General features: G+C 44.6%; 1 long non-coding RNA gene across 1 annotated transcript; it reads left to right on the top strand.

The window, feature by feature from the left end:
• Positions 1–20,565: 20,565 nt before the first annotated feature.
• Positions 20,566–22,504, top strand: LOC149387387 (uncharacterized). Its single transcript, XR_016300455.1, has 3 exons — positions 20,566–20,856; positions 20,976–21,743; positions 22,129–22,504. It is a non-coding gene; the product is annotated as an uncharacterized LOC149387387 (long non-coding RNA).
• Positions 22,505–23,934: the final 1,430 nt, after the last annotated feature.

The following is a 23,934-nucleotide window of genomic DNA, read 5'->3' as shown; positions in this document are numbered from 1 at the left end:
GCGTCTTATGCTTTTAATTTAGTTCTGTTATTTGGGATCCGATTTTGGTAACACCTCTGAAGATGAAAACGTTCAGTTATTTATTCTCTAGCTTCTGTAAATTTTTCAGAATTTTTTTTCCATAAAACGTTTTTCCCCGATACTTTAGGATTAAGGGTATTTTGGTCTTTTCATGTCCAATTTTCATTTCTGGAATTCTTTTTCCAGCAGCCTTGTATTTTTTTTAAGATTACCAGAGATAGTTAGTGATAAGCTTTATTTATTCTTTCTTTCGTTTAGGTCCCGAGCCAAATACGTTTTCCGATCGTTCGATAGTTTAAAGTCGCACGTTCCCGAAACAAGGTGAGAATAATCTCACTACAATACGGATTAGTTTAAAATTAATTTACGATGAGTGTGTGATCTGAATTGGTTAATATGTGTTATATGATTGATTGTGTGATATCTCTTATGTGCATGTATATGTTATTGAGTGATTTGTGATTATTATGTTGTGACTCGTTATGATGAGTTTATGTATGAGTTTAGTACAATTTTGGCATAACATGTCCTATTTATTAGCATGTTTCATTTATGTTTATGTTATATGTCATCTTTGTATGTAACGCAAATAATCAAGTGATAAGATAAGTAAGAGAGTCGTACCGCCTCGAGCTACGGAGGTATTAAGAGAATTCTCTCGAGCCGACCTACGGGCTCATAAAGGGAGTTTTCTCATATGATATGTTATTAGATTGTGCGAACTATGGGAGGTCGCAGCCCCGTAGTTCGTTTCCAAAGTGTACACTGAAATTGGTACGACTACTCTAGGGGCACCCCGAATAAAATATGATAAGACTTATGATACGAAAGACCATGACACTATTAGAATTTAAAACACTAATAACCGGATCATGCATTGCATTACTCATCTCTTTTTGTGAGTCATAGTTATTCTCGCTGAGCGTTAGCTCATATTATGTGTATTCGTCCGTATTGTAGGTAAGCAACAAATGAACAAGTGAGAAGGTGGATCAGCGGCGTTCTAAATACTGTGGTTCCGCTCACTCATTTAAAAGACTTCCGCTACGAAATTTTCTAAATACTCGGTTTGAGATTTTTATGCTTAAGATACTTTCCAAGTTTAATTATTTTTGCAAAACTGAAGTTGAATTCTTATGGTTTTATTTCCGTTGAATATCCCAACCATCTACTTTAGTTTGGAATTCCGAATTAATTATTTCTCTTATATTCATCAAATATTTTTGTAAGATTTCAAATGTTGGTTATTGTCAAAGATTGTTTTATTTTAAAGTCCAAACTTTATAAATATATGAAACGATGTTTAAAAAAAAAAAATTATCCACTATTTTTTTTTCTAAGTAAAAGAATTAAGATAAGTATGACGGTCCGAAAAGTCGGGTCGTCACACACCAAGCGAGCTCGACCCCCCAGGCGAGCTCGACCTCCAGACGAGCTCGACCCCAGGCGAGCTCGACCTCCGAACGATCTCGGCCTCCAGGCGAGCTCGACCCCCATGCGAGCTCGATCTCAAAGACGAGCTCGACCCCCCAGGCGAGCTCGACCTCCAGATGAGCTCGACCCCCCAGGCGAGCTCGACCCCCCCAAGCGAGCTCGACCCCCCAGGCGAGCTCGACCACCAACCGATCTCGGCCTCCAGGCAGGCTTGGCCTCCAAGCGAGCTCGACCCCCAAGCGAGGTCGACCCCCTGGCGAGCTCGACCACCAAGCGAGCTCGACCCCCCAGGCGAGCTCGACCTCCAGACGAGCTCGACCCCAGGCGAGCTTGGCCTCCAGACGAGCTCGACCCCAGGCGAGCTCGACCTCCAAACGATCTCGGCCTCCAGGCGAGCTCGACCCCAGGCAGGCTTGGCCTCCAGACGAGCTCGACCCCCGCAGGCGAGCTCGACCTCCAGACGACCTCGACCCCAGGCGAGCTTGGCCTCCAGACGAGCTCGATCCCAGGCGAGCTTGGCCTCCAGACGAGCTCGACCCCAGGCGAGCTCGACCCCGGACGAGCTCGACCTCCAAACAATCTCGGCCTCCAGGCGAGCTCGACCCCCAGGCGAGCTCGACCTCCAGACGAGCTCGACCCCCCAGGCGAGCTCGACCTCCAAGCGATCTCGGCCTCTAGGCAGGCTTGGCCTCCAGATGAGCTCGACCCCAGGCGAGCTCGACCCCCCAGGCGAGCTCGACCACCAAGCGATCTCGGCCTCCAGGCAGGCTTGGCCTCCAGGTGAGCTCGACCCCAGGCGAGCTCGACCACCAAGCGAGCTCGACCCCCCAGGCGAGCTCGACCTCCAGACGAGCTCGACCCCAGGCGAGCTCGACCTCCAAACGATCTCGGCCTCCAGGCGAGCTCGACCCCAGGCGAGCTCGATCTCAAAGACGAGCTCGACCCCCCCAGGCGAGCTCGACCTCCAGACGAGCTCGACCCCAGGCGAGCTCGACCCCCAAGCGAGCTCGACCTCCAGGCGAGCTCGACCCCCCAATCGAGCTCGACCCCCCAGGCGAGCTCGACCACCAATCGATCTCGGCCTCCAGGCAGGCTTGGCCTCCAGGCGAGCTCGACCCCAGGCGAGGTCGACCCCCAGGCGAGCTCGACCACCAAGCGAGCTCGACCCCCCCAGGCGAGCTCGACCTCCAGACGCTCTCGACCCCAAGGCGAGCTTGGCCTCTAGACGAGCTCGACCCCAGGCGAGCTCGACCTCCAAACGATCTCGGCCTCCAGGCTAGCTCGACCTCCAGGCTAGCTCGACCTCCAGACAAGCTCGACCCCCCAGGCGAGCTCGACCTCCAGACAGGCTCGACCCCAGGCGAGCTCGGCCTCCAGACGAGCTCGACCCCAGGCGAGCTCGACCTCCAAGCGATCTCGGCCTCCAGGCAGGTTTGGCCTCCAGACGAGCTCGACCTCCCAGGCGAGCTCGACCTCCAGGCTAGCTCGACCCCCCCAAGCGAGCTCGACCCCCCAAGCGAGCTCGACCTCCAGACGAGCTCGACCCCAGGCGAGCCTGGCCTCCAGACGAGCTCGACCCCAGGCGAGCTCGACCTCCAAATGATCTCGGCCTCCAGGCGAGCTCGACCCCCAGGCGAGCTCGACCTCCAGACGAGCTCGACCCCCCAGGCGAGCTCGACCCCCCAGGCGAGCTCGGCCTCCAGACGAGCTCGACCCCAGGCGAGCTCGACCCCCCAGGCGAGCTCGACCCTCCAAGCGATCTCGGCCTCCAGGCAGGCTTGGCCTCCAGACGAGCTCGACCCCAGGCGAGCTCGACCCCCCCAAGCGAGCTCGACCCCCCAGGCGAGCTCGACCCTCCAAGCGATCTCGACCTCCAGCCAGGCTCAACCTCCAGGCGAGCTAAACCTCCGGGCAGGACCGACTTCCAGGCGAGCTCAACCCCCAGGCGAGCTGGACCTCCAAGAATCCACTCACATAGCGAACACACTCGCCCTGAACTACGTCATGACCTGATCCCGACTAAAGGGTACGTAGGCAGCCAACCTTTGGCGCGGTCACACCCCCCATTCACCCTACTCGCTCATTTTCCGGCACGGCGGAGGTACGGGTGTTGGGACAACTTCTCCGTTCGACCACCGCGCGGTCATAGGGTCCGGCCCTAGACCGAACCGCGGACCGGTTTTGGTGTTGATCCATTTTCAGGCATTAACATTTTGGCGCTAGAAGGAGGGGATCCCGAGAACAACCACGGGCTCTCCACCGGCAACTCTTTTCCTCCGCGGAAAACCTTCAATACGACGAAGATTGACTCCAAAGCTTTCTCTACGGAAGCTTTCCACCACGACCCCGACCGAGCGCCCGACTCGTCAGAGGGAATGAAAAGTCTCAAGGGGCCGATGGTTAGGCCGGAGGTCCTAAAGAGAGACTCTTCACGTAACTCCTCGAGATGAGTTCATTCCTCGAGTCGAGTTCGAGTCCACGAGTCGACCGATACTCCTCGTGCCGACTCTTCACGTAACTCCTCGAGATGAGCTCATTCCTCGAGTCGAGTCCGGGTCCACGAGTCGACCGATACTCCTCGTGTCGACCCTTCACGTAACTCCTCGTGCAGGCTCTACATGAGTCCTCGAGTTGAGTCCGAGTCCACGAGTCGACTGATACTCCTCGTGCCGACTCTTCACGCAACTCCTCGAGATGAGTTCATTCCTCGAGTCGAGTCGAGCTCGCCACCTCGTCACTTCGTTTCATCGAGCTCGCAGGTCTCAATGGGCCGATGGTTAGGCCGGAGGTCCCAAAGAGAGACTCTTCACGTAACTCCTCGAGATGAGTTCATTCCTCGAGTCGAGTTCGAGTCCGCGAGTCGACCGTAACTCCTCGTGCGGGCTCTACATGAGTCCTCGAGTTGAGTCCGAGTCCACGAGTCGACTGATACTCCTCGTGCCGACTCTTCACGCAACTCCTCGAGATGAGTTCATTCCTCGAGTCGAGTCGAGCTCGCCACCTCGTCACCTCGTCTAGTCGAGCTCGCCACCGTCTAGTCAAGCTCGTCACCAGCTCGGTCACTTCGTCTAGTCGAGCTCGTCACGTCGTCTGGTCGACCTCGTCACTTTGTTTCGTCGAGCTCGCAAGTCTCAATGGGCCGATGGTTAGGCCGGAGGTCCCAAAGAGAGACTCTTCACGTAACTCCTCGAGATGAGTTCATTCCTCGAGTCGAGTTCGAGTCCGCGAGTCGACCGTAACTCATCGTGCGGGCTCTACATGAGTCCTCGAGTTGAGTCCGAGTCCACGAGTCGACTGATACTCCTCGTGCCGACTCTTCACGCAACTCCTCGAGATGAGTTCATTCCTCGAGTCGAGTCGAGCTCGCCACCTCGTCACCTCATCTAGTCGAGCTCGCCACCGTCTAGTCGAGCTCGTCACCAGTTCGGTCACCTCGTCTAGTCGAGCTCGCCACCGTCTAGTCAAGCTCGTCACCAGCTCGTCACCTCGTCTAGTCGAGCTCGTCACTTCGTCTAGTCGAGCTCGTCACGTCGTCTGGTCGACCTCGTCACTACGACTAGTCGAGCTCGCCACTTCATCTAGTCGAGCTCGTCACCTCGTCTAGTCGAGCTCATCGCCTGCTAGTCGAGCTCATCGCCTGCTAGTCGAGCTCGTCATGTCGTCTAGTCAAGCTCGTCGCCAGCTAGTCGAGCTCGTCACGTCGTTTAGTCGAGCTCGTCACGTCGACTAGTCGACCTCTCTACATGTCTCCTCGAGTCGAGTCAACTCCTCGAGTCGAATACCAAGTCCACGAGTCGACTGATACTCCTCGTGCCGACTCTTCACGAAACTCCTCGTGCAAGCTCTACGTAAGTCCTCGAGTTGAGTCCCGAGTCCACGAGTCGACAAGCTACTCCTCGTGACGACTCCACATGTCTCCTCGTGCAGACTCAACATGAGTCCTCGAGTCGAGTCTCGAATGTGGCACCGCGCTCGCCGCCCAGCTCGTGAGCCGGCATGCAGCGAGTTACAAATGGGTTTCAAAGGCTTGCGCCCGCGGAAAACCCAATCACACAAATATGACACCAAGGCCCCCCGGGGCCCAAGTCGTGCAAACCGATCGCGTCTTCACAGGTAGGTCGGGAAAATAAGCCGTCCCTCGCGACGCAATAAAGTCGTCTCAACGACGCACAAAAGCCGTCCCTCGCGACGCAATAAAGCCGTCTCTACGACGCACCAAAGCCGTCCATCGCGACGCAATAAAGCATTACGAGGCCACGTCCCACGGGACTCAATCCTACGGGATCAAGCCTCACGAGGCCATGTCTCACGAGACACTGCCCCAAGGGGTTAGCCTTACGAGGCCACGTCCCACGGGACTCAATCCTACGGGATCAAGCCTCACGAGGCACTACTACAAATGTTGGATTACACAACGGAACACAGTACCGTTGTGGAATCTATATGCTTCCACAACGGTACAGTCGTACCGTTGTGGAATGTCCAAGATTCAACAATGGGACACCGTACCGTTGTGGAATATCCAGGATTCCACAACGGTACCACAGTACCGTTGTGGAATCTTTATGATTCCACAACGGTACTGTAGTACCGTTGTGGAATTCTGGACATTCCACAACGGTACAGTGACCCGTTGTTGGATCTCGCCGCGGCCAAGGCTCAAACTCGCCGCGGCCAAACTTTTCCACAACGGTACACTGTACCGTTGTGGGAAAGGTATGAAGTCAGACATCTCGCCGCGGCGAAACTTATGAGTCGCCGCGGCGAATCGATTCCACAACGGGACAATAACCCGTTGTGGAAATTTTTTACGACATTTCGCCGCGGCGAAGGCTGAAACTCGCCGCGGCGAAATGTCGTAAAAAATTTTAGGGCTTCACTATAAAAGCCTCATTTCGATTTCTTTTTTCATTTTTTACACTTTCTCTCGCCTCAGACCTTCATTTCGGCCGATTCTGTGCCATTTCTCCTCCCAAACCAACCTTGAAACTTCGCCGCCATTTCGCCGCCGCCAAATCTCGCCGCCCTCCTCGCCGAAGCAAAATCTCGCCGTGCTCTTCTTTCTTTCTCTCGGTGTCGCCTCCCTTGCTCTCTCTCCCACCAAATTCTTTTATCAAGGAATGTTTTTATCTCAATTTCATATCAAAATCCTAATTTTTATGAATACTTTGTGTGATTTATAAACTAATTTATGATTTTGGTTGATTTTGGTTGTAATTTATGATATTGGGGGTGTAGATTTGGCCGAAATTAGGGTTTTTTCTTTTAGGTTTTTTGTTCTAATTTATGATTTTGGGTATAATGTTATTTTAGATTTAAAATTAGTTGTATTTTGATATTGTAGTTAAATTGAGGTCGGATTTGAGTTTGAATTTGTGTTTGTGATGAGTTTTATGTTTTATTTATTTGAATATAATGTGTTTTTATATGTATTTAGTGTTGAATTGAGTTTAATTTTGTGTTGAAGATGATTTATTGTTTGAAAATGTTGTTGAATTTGAGTTTGAAATGATTTGTTCAATTAGGTGAAAATGGGCCGTTCAAAGACAACCGCCGGTCACAAAGAAGCCGCCCCTAGCTCTTCTAGGCCCCCCACAAAAAAAATAAGAGGTCTCGTCAAGCCGAACCCGAACCCGTAGTGGATTGTAATAGTCGGGTATTCACTAGCAAGGCCGCAGAAGAACGCTACGACATCCTCGTTCAACGAACTCCGATCTTTGAACGAGGGTTGAAGGTGAGCTCAACCACGCCTATAGGGTCTCAAATCAACAATACCATCGAAGGTTTCTCTTGGAGAAAATTTTGTGCCACACCCGAGCACAAAGCAAACGTTACGCTCATGTACGAATTCTACGCGAACTTACCAGATCACGAGGATGATGTGGTGACGGTTCGTGGTGTAGACGTTGATTGTAGTGTCGGAGCCATCAACGCATTGCTAGGAACCCCGGACATCGAATTCGAGAATGAGGGTTATCGACAATGGTTGAGAAATCCTAATCTCGATGAAATGTTGAGTTTGTTGACTACTCCAGGAGAGAATTGGGTCATGGACAAAGGAGTTAGAAAGCTTTTCCGTAAATCACTGACGAGGTTAGACTTTTCTTCTTTTTTGCGTGTATTATTTTATCTATTGTATGTTTTAAATCGAACGGTGTTTATTTTTTCTATTAATTGCATGTTTTAAATATAACGGTGTTTAATTTACAGGCTCGCAAAAACGTGGATTTATTTCATTTGCTCCCGTCTCTTTCCGATAAAGCACTTCACCCGTCTCGACGAGAAACATGTCCATCTTTTGTTTTGTATCATTCGTGGTAACACCATAAACGTCGGTCGATTCATCTACAATTGGATGAAGAGAATCGACTACAAGAATATCAAAAATGGGTTGCCGTATCCGTCAATCATCTACGGCTTGTGTCTGAATGCCGGTGTTGGAGGCGCAAAACACGACACAACCAAGAAGTGTGGGGCGCCTATTAATGACAAGACGATCGATAGATACATTGTCAAAGAGCCGGAAGAGGAGGAAGAGGATGAAGAAGATGAGGATGAACCGTCACTCAACGAGCCACTGTTGTGTTTACAACCACCTCCGGGGTATGATCCCGCCACCCAAGAGTACATTGCTCGGTGTAGCCACTATCTCGTTGGCGGGTATCAACACACCCAAGATTACATGTACCAACAAGGACAATATGGCGCCGCGGCTTTCGAAGGATTGAACGAGCTGATTGGTCGATGGGACATCAATCAGGAGAATCAATACCGGTTTCCTCCATATCCTCAATACACATACTATCAGGCGCAAGCACCGCAATGGCCACCGCATATGGCACCTCCTCAGTACCCGGGGCCACCACCACCACCACCACAACCACCTACGAATGACAACGACGACAACGAGTAAATTTTTTTATGTGTTTTTTGAAACCTTCTAAGTTTAATAATTGTTTTCATCTTTTTTTTATGTGTGTGAGACTTAAATATTTATGTCTTTATGTGTGTTTGATACTTGTTTCAGATTTTAATTTGTGTTTGAGACTCGTTATGGTATTGTATGAATTTATGTTTGAGACTTGTTATGGTATTGTTATGGTATTGAATGGATGATTTGAGTATTTAAAATTTATGTATTGATTGTGTTTGATATTACTTCAGATTAAAAAGTAATAACTATAGATTCTCCCCGATGAAGAAGACATTAGCCGCGGCCACATGTTGTTTTGGCTGCGGCGAGTCATCTTCGCCGCGGCGTGTTTATAAATGGCCGCGGCGAATTGGGTTCCTAAAAAAACATAGACTCTGGAACTTATTTCGCCGCGGCCAGGTGTTCTATTGGCCGCGGCGAGACATCTTGGCCGCGGCGTGTTTTGTACATGGCCGCGGCTAAGTGGGTTCCTAAAAAAACATAGACTCTGGAACTTATTTCGCCGCGGCCAGGTGTTCTATTGGCCGCGGCGAGACATCATCATGGTCGCGGCGTGTTTTATACATGGCCGCAGCGTGTTTTCATCATGGCCGCGGCGGAATATTAAGCCTTGACGTTTTATAGTCTTGGAAGCGGCCATATTAGTATTTATCAACAGGATATTAACAATAATTATATAAAGTATATATCATAAAATAAACTAAAATACATATTTTTTTTGTTTTCACACTAAAATATGATTGATATCCGAACGATGTAAATGAGAAACATCATCATCATCAAAATCTTCGATCTCTTCATCAACAAGTGGCAAGCCGGATGTGAATGGGGGGATATTAGACATGTTGTCGTCTTCATCTTCTTCAATATTTCTCGCTTTCATGTGAACCACTAATGACAAATCTGGATTGACGGGTTCTGGTACGTAAAACACTTGAGTTGCTTGTGAGGCCAAAATAAATGAATCATTCTCGTAACTTGTACATCGAAAGTCGACAATCGTAACTCCGTCTTTATCAACTTTAACATGATTGTTGTCTGCCCATTTGCACTTAAACAAAGCTATTCGTAGCCCACAATAATCAAGTTCCCAAATGTCTTCAATGTACCCATAATAGTTCATAAAAGCTTTTTTTGGATTTTTATCCTTTGCCGAAGAAACGTGTAATGCTTCAGCAAGTAATGTAACACCACTATTTTGAACGGGATGCTTGTTGTCTCTTTCTTTGGTGTAAAAAGTAAAACCATTAACAGACCAAGCAGTGTACCTTGTAACCATTGACGAAGGACCGCCAGATATTTTTCTCAACATTTCTGAATGTCCTGATTCTTGAAATAATCGTTTTCCAAGCCACTTCTGAAACAAACGATTGTGCTCTTCTTGTAACCAGTTTTCATTTTTAGCTCTTTTTGGATCATTTGCCCTCAATTCTTTCAAATGAATATCCATAAACGGCGTGACCTCGGAAACGTTATGCAAGACATGGAGACTGGCTTGCTCCCACTCTTTCCGGTTGACGATAGAATAAGTACCTATACATAACCACTCATATAAGTAGTGGTCCTCTCATGAATAAGTTAAATACACAAAAGAAAGTGTCAGAAAACATACCTGTAGATAAAGCTTTTGATTCATGACTTGTGTTCTTTGGCAACCCAATCGCGTCTGCATTAGTTAAATACTCCGAACAAAATTCAACGGACTCCTCAGCTATATAGTTTTCTACTATGCTCCCTTCCGGTCTATTGTAGTTCTTCACATAACTCTTCAACACTTTCATGTAACGTTCGATTGGATACATCCAACGTAAAAATACGGGCCCACATAATTTCACTTCACGTACCAAGTGAACAGTTAAGTGAATCATGATGTCAAAAAACGAAGGTGGGAAAAACTTCTCTAGCATGCATAGAGTTTTTACCAACTCCGATTGCATGGAATCCAACCGAGTAGGATCAATAACCTTCGAGCAAATCGAGTTGAAGAATACACATATCTTGGATATTGCAAATCTCACATCGGGTGACAAAATTCCACGCAAGGCGAGAGGTAACATTTGTTGTAGAAGCACATGACAATCGTGAGTCTTCATTCCAATAAGTCTCAAATCTTTCATAGATACAAATCTCGTATAGTTTGAAGAATGACCATCGGGAACTTTGATAGACGCAAACCATTTACACAACTTCTTCTTCTCCTTCCGATCTAGAGTATACTTAGCCGCTAGAAATTTTGTTTTTTGTCCGACCTCCTCATCGGCGTGCAAAATACTTCTTATATTCAGCTCCTTGAGATCCCTTCTAGATTTTATTCCGTCTTTCGATTTATGTGGATCATCAAGAAGAGTACCGATAACGGATTCGCAAACATTTTTCTCGATATGCATAACATCCAGACAATTCCGAACGTAGTGCGTCTTCCAATACGGAAGGTCATAAAATATCGATTTCTTCTTCCAAGGATTCTCTTGAAACGACTCTTTAGTACTAGCACGACGCTTTCTTTTTCCAAGGACTTCATTGACGTTTTTTACCATCTCGTAGACATCTTCACCAGACAAAATTCGAGGAGGGAGCCGTTCTTCTGTGTTGCCATCAAATGCTTGTTTTAACCTTCTAAATGGGTGGTCTCTTGGTAAAAATCTTCTATGCCCGAGAAAAACAGTCTTCTTACTATGCTTCAACCGAATGGAAGATGTGTCTTTCATACAAATAGGACAACCAATCGAGCATTTCACAGAATATCCTGACAAATTTCCATAGGCCGGAAAGTCGTTAATAGTCCACAATAACATTGCCCGTAAGTTGAAAGAATCTCGACGATAAGCGTCTTTAACCTCATAGCCCTTATCCCATAACATCTTCAAATCATCAACAAGCGGTGCCAAATAAACATCGATATCATTACCTGGTTGACTCGGTCCTGATATCAGAAGCGTTAACATCAAGAACTTTCTCTTCATACAGAGTTTTGGAGGGAGATTGTAGTTCACCAATATAACCGCCAAACACTGCATTTACTGCTCATCATGCTAAACGGGTTCATACCATCAGTTGCTAAACAAAGATGAAGATTTCGGGGATCAGCACTGAAATCCTTATACTCAAAATCAAAGGATTTCCATTGGGCAGCATCGGCAGGATGTCTGAGAACACCATCATTGACACGTTTTTCGGAGTGCCAAACCATGTTCTTCGCGTGTTTGGCACTATTAAACATTCGTCGGAAGCGTGGCATTGGAGGAATGTACCATAACGACTGTAATCATAAAAAAACAATAAGAAGCATACCATTATAGGCTATACATGTACACCTTCTTGATATATCTCAGTTAATCTATTCTCCCACATCCATTTTTTTCATCTTCAATGATAGAAAATCCTAGATTTTACAACAAATACCCATTCTAATTACCAAGTTATAAAAAACAAGTATATTCAAAGCAAGTAGGAGAATAACTTACAAGATTTGGACGTATAGTTGAGAGTGATAACCAAGAATGGCGCAGAACAGGTCGGAATTAGGTTTGGAGTGGGTTTCCGAATGAGGTTTTGAGATTAGAAAGTGAAAATGACGAGAAATTTTAATTTATAGATCCAGTGCGCGATGTTTCGCCGCGGCTAACACTATACCTAGCCGCGGCGAATAGATTCCACAACGGGACAATCGTCCCGTTGTGGAATACACTCGCCGCGGCGAAAGAAATACATTGCCGCGGCGAAATGAGTTCCAGTAAATCTGAGAACTGTTTCGCCGCGGCTATACTATACTTTGGCTGCGGCCAGGTATATCACGCCGCGGCGAACTGCATACGTGGCCGCGGCGAAATGAGTTCCAGTAAAACTGAGAACTGTTTCGCCGCGGCTATACTATACTTTGGCTGCGGCCAGGTATATCACGCCGCGGCGAACTGCATACGTGGCCGCGGCGAAATGAGTTCCAGGGGCTATGTAAATCTGTGAACTATTTCGCCGCGGCCACGTATGAAGATCGCCGCGGCCAGAATGTTTCGCCGCGGCTAAGTATCTACATGGCCGCGGCGAAATGAGTTCCAGGGGCTATGTAAATCTGTGAACTATTTCGCCGCGGCCACGTATGAAGATCGCCGCGGCCAGAATGTTTCGCCGCGGCCAATCAGATACGTGGCCGCGGCGAAATATTCCACAACGGGACGGTCATACCGTTGTGGAATGAACTCGCCGCGGCGACGTTGGACTTTGGCCGTGGCGAAATATCGCGGTCAGACCCTAAAACAGTTTTCCCACTCGATTTTTTTCAAAATTTTCAGAAATTTCATTTTTCTTCTTCTTCTCTCTTTCTCTCCGACCTACCCTATTCTTCTCTCTTTCTCTCCTACCCACACCCACTCCGTCGCCGTCGTCTCTCTCTCTCCTCTTCTTTCTCGGCCGCCGTCCCTCTCTCTCCTCTCTTCTTCCTCGGCCGCCGTCCCTCTCTCTCCTCTCTTCTTCCTCGGCCGCCGTCCCTCTCTCTCCTCTCTTCTTCCTCGGCCGCCGTCCCTCTCTCTCCTCTCTTCTTCCTCGGCCGCCGTCCTTCTCTCTCCTCTCTTCTTCCTCCGCCCCTCATCTCCTTCCCCGCGGCCTTTTTTTCTTCCTCCGCCCCTCATCTCCTTCTTCCCCGCTTCTTCTTCTTCTTCTTCACAAACCCCTCTCCACAAGCTCACCAAACTCACTCTCCACAAATTTCTAAGTCCACAAAACCTTGCCTCCGACCACAACCCTCCGACCACAAGTCCCGACAACGTCATTGACGTTTTATCTCTCCACCACGCCTCCGTGCTCGTCATCTTCACTCCGGGTAAGTGTTTTTTCTATGTAATTTGTATTTTTATGTTGAAATTAGGTTATGGGTAAGTGTTTTTTTTTATGTAATTTGTATTTTTATGTTGAAATTAGGTTAGAATTGTGTATTTGTGTTTAAGTTATATAGAAATTGAATATGGAATTTGATATTTATGTAGAAAATTAGTGTGGAATCGAATTTCGATTTGAGTTTATATTGAAATTGGTTTGAATTGAAATTGAATTTAAGTTTGAGTTTGTGTTGGAATTGGTTTGAATTGAGTTTATGTTGAATTTTGTTTTTTCATAGTTTATGTCTAATACTTCCACTAGTACCGTTAGCGGTAAATGGAGATCCACCAATATCGATGGTCCCGGGAAAAGAAGAAATACTCTTATGCCCAAGATTAATAAGGTTAAAACTCTTGGTAAAAAGATAAACGTCAAATTTAATGATAGAGATGAACCATTGGATAAGGAGGGTGATGAGTTATCGAGTTATTTTGGCGTGTTAGCTAGAGAACACGTTCCAATTTCGATGATCGATTGGAGACTAAAAGAGCATAAACAGCTAAAAGAAAGGATTTGGAACGAAATATGTGAAGCATTTACGGTCCCTATCGAACTTAAGAATAATTGTCTTATGAGAGTTGGAGAAGCGGCGAGGTTATTCCGTCACGAGCTATACAACGATCTAGTCAAAGACAACCTCAATGATCCAAGCGTCTTGAAGAGGCCGGAATACGTTTTAAAACGCTATGGAAATATCACCGAAGAAGATTGGATAAAATTTGTTGAGTATAGACGTTCCGATATGTTCAAAAAATCATCGGACAATGGGAAAGAAATAGCGAGGAAGAACGTGTACAAATCTAGAACCGGCCGCAATGGATATCGAAAACTTGATCAACAAAAGGTTAGATTTACATGTTTTATTTTGTTGTCCATGTTTCATAATATTTATTAATTAATTTGTGGTATTGCTTGATAATAGTACGAGGAAACGGGTGAATGGCCTACAAAAGAGGTATTATGGGTTGAGTCGAGAATGAAGGGAAAATCATCTCAAGAAGTTACGGATGAGTCTATGGAAAGTGTCTTGCAATCTAAGGAACATCCCGGTCGTGTTCGTGGGCAATCTAAATACTCGTCAAGTTGCAATTCCGTATCTCGTCGGTCAAACTCGAGTGACGAGGTAACTAAGTTACGTCGAGAAATGTGTGAGTTAAAATCTTTCATTATGAAAGCCTTAACTCAAAATGGTTTGAGTCTCAAAGATGCTAATGACGAGTTGCCTAGTGTCCTACGTCCCACAAATGAAGAGGAAAATATTGGTGTTGATGAAGAGATGCCTAAGGGTGATGATGTAGAGATGGCTAAGGGCGGTGATGAAGACATGGCTAAAGATGGTGATGAAGACAAGGCTAATGAAGTAACGTCTTTAGGTAATTTTTAATTTTTTAATACAAGTAAAAAAGTCAAATATTTTTATATATATTTTTTAATAACATTAGTGAATTTATTAGATAAACAATCTCAACATGAAGTTGCCGACAAACCCAATAGTGTTCGAGCAAGTTGCTCAATGAATCCAACCACGCCGGTGACACCGTGTTCGGATGAAAGCATAGAATGCATTCTCCTCCTTGATGATTTCATGAATGGAGGCACGATTCATGTAGCAAACGGGCGAGCGTACATGAATGCCGAACACGTTCATTTTTCATCTTTGGAGGATGTAAACGTCCGAGTGAGCATTGCGACGGCTTTGATTAAGAAAGCTTTTTTGCCGATTCCCACCGATGAAGCCAAGACTATTGAAGAAGCCGTAGGGGGCTTCGTTAAGTGGCCAAAGAGATTAATAGAAACTGAAATTGCAAAAGAGAGTCGCGGCCCGGTGGTCACACAAGTGTTGAAGGTAGGTGGTGGTAGTGAACCTAGCGCCGATGACGATAAGAAGATTTCATATACGTTGATTAATCCAAAGTTTCGATTGCTCGCCCAACATGCCAACCGAGTAATGTTACCGAAAGGGGATGCAATCAATGTCAAAGTTTGTGCAAGTATCGCCGTAGAGCGTATTCCGGTGATGTTTGACGATGTTAAAGAATTCCTTACATACGAGGAAATAGGCGCGTCATGCATAACGGTTTACATGGGGTAAATATTTCTTTTATATTCTTTTTCTTATATCAATATACAATATTTCATTTTATTAACTAATCCAATAATTGTTTTTCGTAGTTATCTACAATCCATATTAGACAAAAATAAGCGGAGTGAAGTAATGTGTTTTGTTGAAGCGGGTTTGAGTTGCTACCTCCAAACCAACAACGATGAGGCCCATTTATCCGAACGCGTCAAGCAAATCGGGAAAATAGTACGAAATTGCAAACCAAAACAACTAGTTTTGATGCCGTACAATTTAAATGAACATTGGATGCTTGTTGTCTTCGATCTTTGGAAAGATCAAGCGATGTTCTTCGATCCGTTGAAAAATAAAATCCCATTGGATTTAAGGATGTTGATAAAAAGGTAAATTAATTACATGTTATTTGAAATATTTCATTTCCACTAATGCTTCTTTTCTAATTTTTTTTTTTGGCGTATAAGGATTTTTTCGGATTTCAAGCTTCACAATCAAGAAGCCCGAAGTAACGGTCAATCAACCTTAATCACAAATGCTTCGGCTCCCAAACAAATCGGAAACACGGAATGCGGGTATTATGTTTTAAGTTATATGCGTGATATTGTTGGAGTTGGTATAGATAAATTACAAATGAAGAAGTCATATACATCGGATAACTTAGAGAGAGTTCAAGAAGAGTGGGTGTTTTACGTACAAACTTTTATAGAATGTGAATATTAGTTTGATTTTGGATATAGATATTTATTTTTGGATTTTTTGGATATATATTTGGTTTTGGATGTTATGTATATATTTTGGATGTTATGGATGTATTTGGATTTTTTGGATATATATTTGGTTTTGGATATATTTAATTTTCAGGTTTTTAATTGGAAAACAAAAAAATAGCTCTCAGGTACAATTTGGCCGCGACGTGTAATCATTACGCCGCGGCAAAGTTTCATGGGAATTCATCTCGCCGCAGCCAAAGGTATTCCTTGCCGCGGCGAGAATTTTTAAAAAAACATAATTCTTGTTCGCCGCGGCCATGTATGTCATTGGCCGCGGCGAACTATTCCACAACGGTATGTCTGTACCGTTGTGGAAGATCACGCCGCGGCGAGTACGTACCGTTGCCGCGACGAGAAACGGAAATCAACATAATTCTTGTTCGCCGCGGCCATGTATGTCATTGGCCGCGGCGAACTATTCCACAACGGTACGTCTGTACCGTTGTGGAAGATCACGCCGCGGCGAGTACGTAACGTTGCCGCGGCGCGTTTCGGAAATCAACATAATTCTTGTTCGCCGCGGCCATGTATGTCATTGGCCGCGGCGAACTATTGCACAACGGTACGGGGTACCGTTGTGGAAGATCACGCCGCGGCGAAGTCAATACGTGGCCGCGGCGAGTTTTAAAAAAAATTGATTCATTTTTCACAACGGGACCGTCCCGTTGTGGAAACGTGGAGGTTTCCACAACGGTACTGTACCGTTGTGGAATCCCTAAGATTCCACAACGGTACTCGTACCGTTGTGGAATCATTACACAGCGGAGGATTCCACAACGGTACAGAACCGTTGTGGAATCATTCCACAACGGTACTGTACCGTTGTGGAATCCACTGTTTGTAGTAGTGAGGCCATGTCTCACGAGACACTGCCCCACGGGGTTAGCCTTACGAGGCCACGTCCCACGGGACTCAATTCTACGGGATCAAGCCTCACGAGGCCATGTCTCACGAGACACTGCCCCACGGGGTTAGCCTTACGAGGCCACGTCCCACGGGACTCAATCCTACGGGATCAAGCCTCACGAGGCCATGTCTCACGAGACACTGCCCCACGGGGTTAGCCTTACGAGGCCACGTCCCACGGGACTCAATCCTACGGGATCAAGCCTCACGAGGCCATGTCTTACGAGACACTGCCCCACGGGGTTAGCCTTACGAGGCCACGCCCCACCGGACTCGATCCTACAGGATCAAGCCTTACGAGGCCACGTCTTACGAGACAGAGTTCCACAGGGTTACATTTTACATATCCACGGCCCACGAAGCACGCCGGTATGCGATACGTCTCCAAGTCACAAGATCAAAAGACATCGACAACAAAGCTCTCGAGGAACACAAGACAAGTTTCCTGCACGACAAATCGCACAAGAAACTGGGGGGTTAATGTTGGGTCAGATTTTCTCCAGCCCACAAAAACAAATGGGCCTCATGGGCCATAAAAAAGACTATAAAACAAAAACAAAAACCCTAGCTGAAGGAGAGGCAGACGGCCGCCACAAAAAAGAAAAGAGAGAAGAGGAAGAGATGGAGAGAGGGGCTTCTCTCCTCCACTCCCAGATCTTACGACGAGGACGGCTGAACCATCGCCGGACAACGTCGTCGCGCGGCGAACCTCCGGTGAGCCCCACGAAGCCCTCGTGCCCACGAGCCACGGCGAAACCTCGGGCAAGCGAGCACCGTGAAGCCTCGGATCGACAAGCCATGCGAAGTCTTGCGCCGGCGAACCACCATAAAGCCCCGTGCCGGTGAACCGCCATGAAGACCAATGCCACCTCTCAGGCCCCATGACCACTCCTCAGGTCCCAAGACCAACGTTTAGGTCCCGTGACTCTTGGGTGCGTTTCATGACCATCCTCCAGGTCCCATGGCCAACCGTTGGATCCTGTGACTCCCGTCAAACAAGTCACAAGGCCAAGGGGGTTGAAGGGCGTGCTATCGCCGCGTCATTGGGTCCCATGACCCTCCATCAGGTCCCGTGACCCATGGGTACTTCTCAATAATATCTGGAAAATCATCCCCAGACGAGCTCGACCCCAGGCGAGGTCGACCCCCCAGGCGAGTTTGACCTTCAAGTGATCTCGGCCTCCAGGCAGGCTTGGCCTCCAGACGAGCTCGACCCCAGGCGAGCTCGACCCCCCAGGCGAGCTCGACCTCCAAGCGATCTCGGCCTCCAGGCAGGCTTGGCCTCCAGACGAGCTCGACCCCAAGCGAGCTCGACCACCAAGCGATCTCGGCCTCCAGGCAGGCTTGGCCTCCAGACGAGCTCGACCCCAGGCGAGGTCGACCCCCCAGGCGAGCTCGACCACCAAGCAAGCTCGACCCCCCAGGCGAGCTCGACCTCCAGACGAGCTCGACCCCAGGCGAGCTTGGCCTCCAGACGAGCTCGACCCCAGGCGAGCTCGACCTCCAAACAATCTCGGCCTCCAGGCGAGCTCGACCCCCAGGCAGGCTTGGCCTCCAGACGAGCTCGACCCTCCCAGGCGAGCTCGACCCCCCCAAGCGAGCTCGACCCCCCCAAGCGAGCTCGACCCCCCATGCGAGCTCGACCTCCAGACGAGCTCGACCCCAGGCGAGCTTGGCCTCCAGACGAGCTCGACCCCAGGCGAGCTCGACCTCCAGACGAGCTCGACCCCCCAGGCGAGCTTGGCCTCAAGACGAGCTCGACCCCAGGCGAGCTTGACCTCCAAGCGATCTCGGCCTCCAGACGAGCTCGACCCCAGGCGAGCTCGACCTCCAAGCGATCTCGGCCTCCAGGCAGGTTTGGCCTCCAGACGAGCTCGACCCCAGGCGAGCTCGACCCCCCAGGCGAGCTCGACCCTCAAAGCGATCTCGGCCTCCAGGCAGGCTTGGCCTCCAGACGAGCTCGACCCCCCCAAGCGAGCTCGACCCCCCAGGCGAGCTCGACCCTCCAAGCGATCTCGACATCCAGCCAGGCTCGACCTCCAGGCGAGCTAGACCTCCGGGCAGGACCGACCTCCAGGCGAGCTCGACCCCCAAGCGAGCTCGACCTCCAAGAATCCACTCACATAGCGAACACACTCGCCCTGAACTACGTCATGACCTGATCCCGACTAAAGGGTACGTAGGCAGCCAACCTTTGGCGCGGTCACACCCCCCATTCACCCTACTCGTTCCTTTTCCGACACGGCGGAGGTACGGGTGTTGGGACAACTTCTCCGTTCGACCACCGCGCGGTCATAGGGTCCGGCCCTAGACCGAACCGCAGACTGGTTTTCGTGTTGATCCATTTTCAGGCATTAACATATGGCATAGCCAATGTTTTTTTGTCTTTACTTTCACTATCTTTTTTTAATACCATATATTCATACATTCCCTGCTTACGGCACAGTCTAATTAATTATCGTAACATTGCACTGGACATCTTCTAGACTTAAGTTTTTATTCAAGAATTAAACAGTAAGTCCTTATCAGTGTATATATTGCTTTGAAGCTAGCTATGGTAATGTAACCTCTCTAGATCGTCTGTCCCTTTTCGTGTATCCAATAAAAACAAGTCACATCACGGTTTCTTTTAATTATTATTCTAAAGTATAATAACAATAAAAAGGTGACAACGTGATAAATTTTGATTTGAGAGTCATGTAGCGAGACAGAAAAAAAAGATAGATGATTTGTATTCATTCTTACGCAAATGAAAATACGAAGTACTTTATTATCGTCTCCCAAAATTTGATTGATTTATTTAATTGTACATAACTTTCAACTATCTTATTATATGATATACAAGCAAATTGTCCGCGCGCTAAGGATTAGTTGAGAATATTAATAAATTAAGATATATCTAATACATTTTTGTCGAGGCTTTAACTTTTATATTATTATTTCTAAGAATTTTTAATAATATTATTTTATAACTTTTTATGTCATTATAATAATAAAATTTAAGGCTTTTTTTTATAACTCCCTTTTTATTTTATTATCAATATCAAATTTTATTTACATTATAATTTTGTAACTTTTAAACAGTATAAAAATTCTAAATTATAGATTTAGCTCAATTAAAAAAATATGGAATGTAATTAGACAAAATAAATTTGTTTTCCTATTGCATTTTCCAAAATATAATATTTTTAGACTTTAATTAAAATGTAAATTTTGTAAAATTTTAACATAATTCATATATTTTCAATGTTACTTGGCTATTTACATTACTGTTATATTTGATTCAAAATGAAAATTTTCAACATCAAACTTTAGCTACGTAGTATTTTGTTTTTTAATACACAGCCCCATTTTTTTAATACATTTTATTCAAACTAAAAAATTTCAACATCAAATTCTAGCTATGTTAGTATTTTTTTTTTTTTGTTAGTTTTTTGTTTTTTATACATAGCTACTTTTTTTTCAATTTTGATTTTTAATTTTAATACGAAATTTAACCCAAATTTTATTGTTGTAATAGGCCCATATCTTGAAGCCCATATCTTGTCAAACATCAGATAAGAAATGGTATTTTATCGCTTGTAAACAGCGATCCAAAAATACACTTCTCTTTTACACGGTTAACAATCTTTCTCTCCCCAAAGATATATTTGCTAGGATTTCGTTGAAATCGGGTTGCTCGATCTTTCTTTTCGATAGTTGTTCTGATTTCTTTTCGACGGTTATTCTGATTTGTTTGATCCCTTTCTCTTTTTCCTTATTTATTTACTCGCATAAATGAAATCCAGAAAAATGTACAGCAAGGCAAAGCGGAAAAGATGACTGACCCACACGTCGTCAAGGTTAGAAGCCCATCATCTTCTTAATCGAAAGACTCGAAACCCATTTTTTCCTGACTTTTATTTATTTATTTATGTACCGAATCAATGTAGCTTTCTAGTAGAGTTCTTTCTTATTCCAGGACTCTCCACACTCTTCTCTTGTTCTGTGTTATTATTACACTTCCCTAAGCTTTAGTGATTGTATCCACAACCAGATCGACACTTCTTCTGATCAAAAGCTCATAATCTTCCGGTCAGCCGATTCCCGATACCTTCTTCGGCCTATTTATTCAAGGTTTGATTAAATTTGAGCAGTTTATGTTGTTGTTGATGATAATACAATAGGAGAATGATTATTTGATTGATTTTTTATCATCATTATTACTGGACATGAGATTCAACGCTGCTAGTGCTATAGTGTGATTAGCTGAGCTTGTAAATAAGAGATTTTTAAAACAAAGTGTTTGATTGAATCATAGCTAATTTTTTTAATCAAATCAAATATACACAAAAGGTAGGTTACATAGAACTTTTCATATTCCAATATTTGAAGATTAGATATGGTTTTTTTTTTAAGAGAGAAGATTAAATATGGTTATTTATTATTTTGGTTCAAAAAAAATTCTGCTATTTATTATTTTTTCCTCTAAATAATGGACGATGGTCAACAAACTTGCTTTCAATTCGAGCATCGAGTTGGTTTTACAAGACACTAATCTTCTAACTGTGGAATCACACCCTTTCCATCTCCATGGATATAACTTTTTTGTGGTTGGAAGCGGAGTCGGTAACTTTAACTCCAGTAAAGACCCGGCTTAAGTTCAACTTAGTTGATCCTCCTGAAAGAAACACCGTTGGAGTTCCCACCGGTGGTTGGACCGCCATCAGATTTAGGGCTGACAACCCAGGTACTATTTATTTTTCATTGTCATTCATTAAACCACGATTAATCATGCAAACAAACAATTTTTTTCACTTATTGATTTCACATTCCAAATACAACTCTTATACATGCCAAATAATATTTTAAGAATAAAAAAGTCAATTATCTTTGAACTTTGCTGATTAGAATTAGATAACCTAAATTAATATATAAATTGTAAAGTATATTTTAATCTGTTTTGATGAATGATTAGCCAAAATTGACTTTAGCTAACAATAATAACAGTCGCAAAAATACTTTTCTCCTTTCACTCACTCACCTATGGAACCCTTTATTTATTTTTTTGTCAAAATGGGGAGGAGAAAAATATTTATATATCTGTGGCAATAATTGATGGTAATTATTTGCAGGAGTGTGGTTTATGCACTGTCATTGGTTGGGGTTTGAAAACAGCATTTGTAGTGGAAAATGGGAAAGGCAAAGATCAATCTGTTTTGCCTCCACCAAAAGATCTCCCACCTTGTTAAGGACATTAAATTTGGGTGAAAAAAAAAAATTAACAAATCTCCCAACCGAGCATTATATACATGTACAATTAATTCCTGCTTGTTTCATTTTGAATTCAATCCGAGATTTATACAAATTTGATTTTAAAGAAGAAAATGAAATTGTATTTTCATTCTTTGTAAAAGTGCCTAATAAACCCATGCATTTCGCGTGATGTTGTGGACCACTGTGTGAATGTAATGCGGTGGTTGAGTTTGTTGACAAGTTATATTAACATTGTTTCTTCCATAGGTCTTCCATGCAATATTCGTATACCTTTGTATTTGCTTCGTTCACGTTAGGTCTCATAAATGTTTGACTGCAAAGCAAAGTAAAATTTTAAAGGGATACGTAAATGAAAATGTAATGCAATGCACCAACCCCTATATTTATTGTTCTTCAACACGCAAGTCATCGCAATTATTGATTAATTATTTAGAAAATGAAAATTGATAAAATGAAAAATGATTCATGAGATGAGACTAATAACGATTAATTTTTTAAATGAATTATTATTTTAACTTAGTGTTTAGCATATGGTGGATGTTAACTCATAAAAATATTTTTTACAGAGATTTTTGTCCTCGGAACAGCAACTGATTTATTTATCCTATAGTGATCATTACAACAAATCATGGAATTAAGGTAGAATAAATGCGTTTGTATTTATTGATGATATCAAGGAATCAGCGACGACATAGCGAACCAAAAAAATCATATAAAAAATTGTAAAAAAAAAAATCATATTAAAAAGTTTGTTAATTCACAGTTCTTTGACATTATTTGATCGATCATGCGCGGCAATCAAATAATGTCAAAAATCTAAATAAATTATGTGATTATTTGGTGCTATATTTTATGAAATCTATGTCGGTATATAATTTTCAAAAAAATTTAGGAAGATTCATTTTATGTTTAAAAAATTTGGCAAAATCTTAAGCCGTGAATTTTTTCCCCTTTAATGTTATTATCGAATCTCGATCACTTTACCATCGATTATTTAGTATAGTGACTAGAACAAAATAGATCACTAAACATGATTATTTTGTTAACCCTTCTTTATTTTTATTTTTTTTGCTGCAGCTAAAACCAAGTGCTAATTTTCCTCGAAATATTGATCGTGCGAAAAATTCACTCGGTTCAAACACGCCATCATCGGAAGCTGGATTCTCGAGGAACGAGATTTGCCCTGAAGGAACAGTTCCGATATACCGAACAACAAAGGAGGAAAGAATTAGGGCAAGAAACATAACAAGACAATTGTTTCGCAAGATTGGTCAAAACCCTAATACTGTCGGTCCGAATGACCATGTAATCAATCGGCACTTATATATCCACCTACATAATTTCATATTTATTTTCTTTTTAATGTCCTCGTTAATGTTTTTTTTTCAGGAAGTAATGATCAAAATAAAGAAAGACGTAAAATTGAAGTATTTCGTAGCCCTTGGATCAACTTCGATATATAATCTCAGCCTTATACCACATCACATCAGGTACTTCGAATATTTGGGTTGAGGCTGGTCCTGTGGACCGGGTTAATTCTCTCATTGCTGGAACAATCGTAATATATAGATATCTATCTTCTCATTTTTTCTAATTAATTCGATTTTTTTTATCATTATATATTAATAATATGTTACATGTTTTAAAATATGATTATATGACAT

The sequence above is a fragment of the Urtica dioica genome, chromosome 8, assembly GCF_054948205.1.
Source record: "Urtica dioica subsp. dioica isolate 48M chromosome 8, U.dioica_male_clone48M_v1_H2, whole genome shotgun sequence".
Taxonomy (NCBI): Eukaryota; Viridiplantae; Streptophyta; class Magnoliopsida; order Rosales; family Urticaceae; genus Urtica; species Urtica dioica.
The sequence above is the reverse complement of the archived record's forward strand: the minus strand, read 5'-3'. Positions and strand labels throughout refer to the sequence as shown.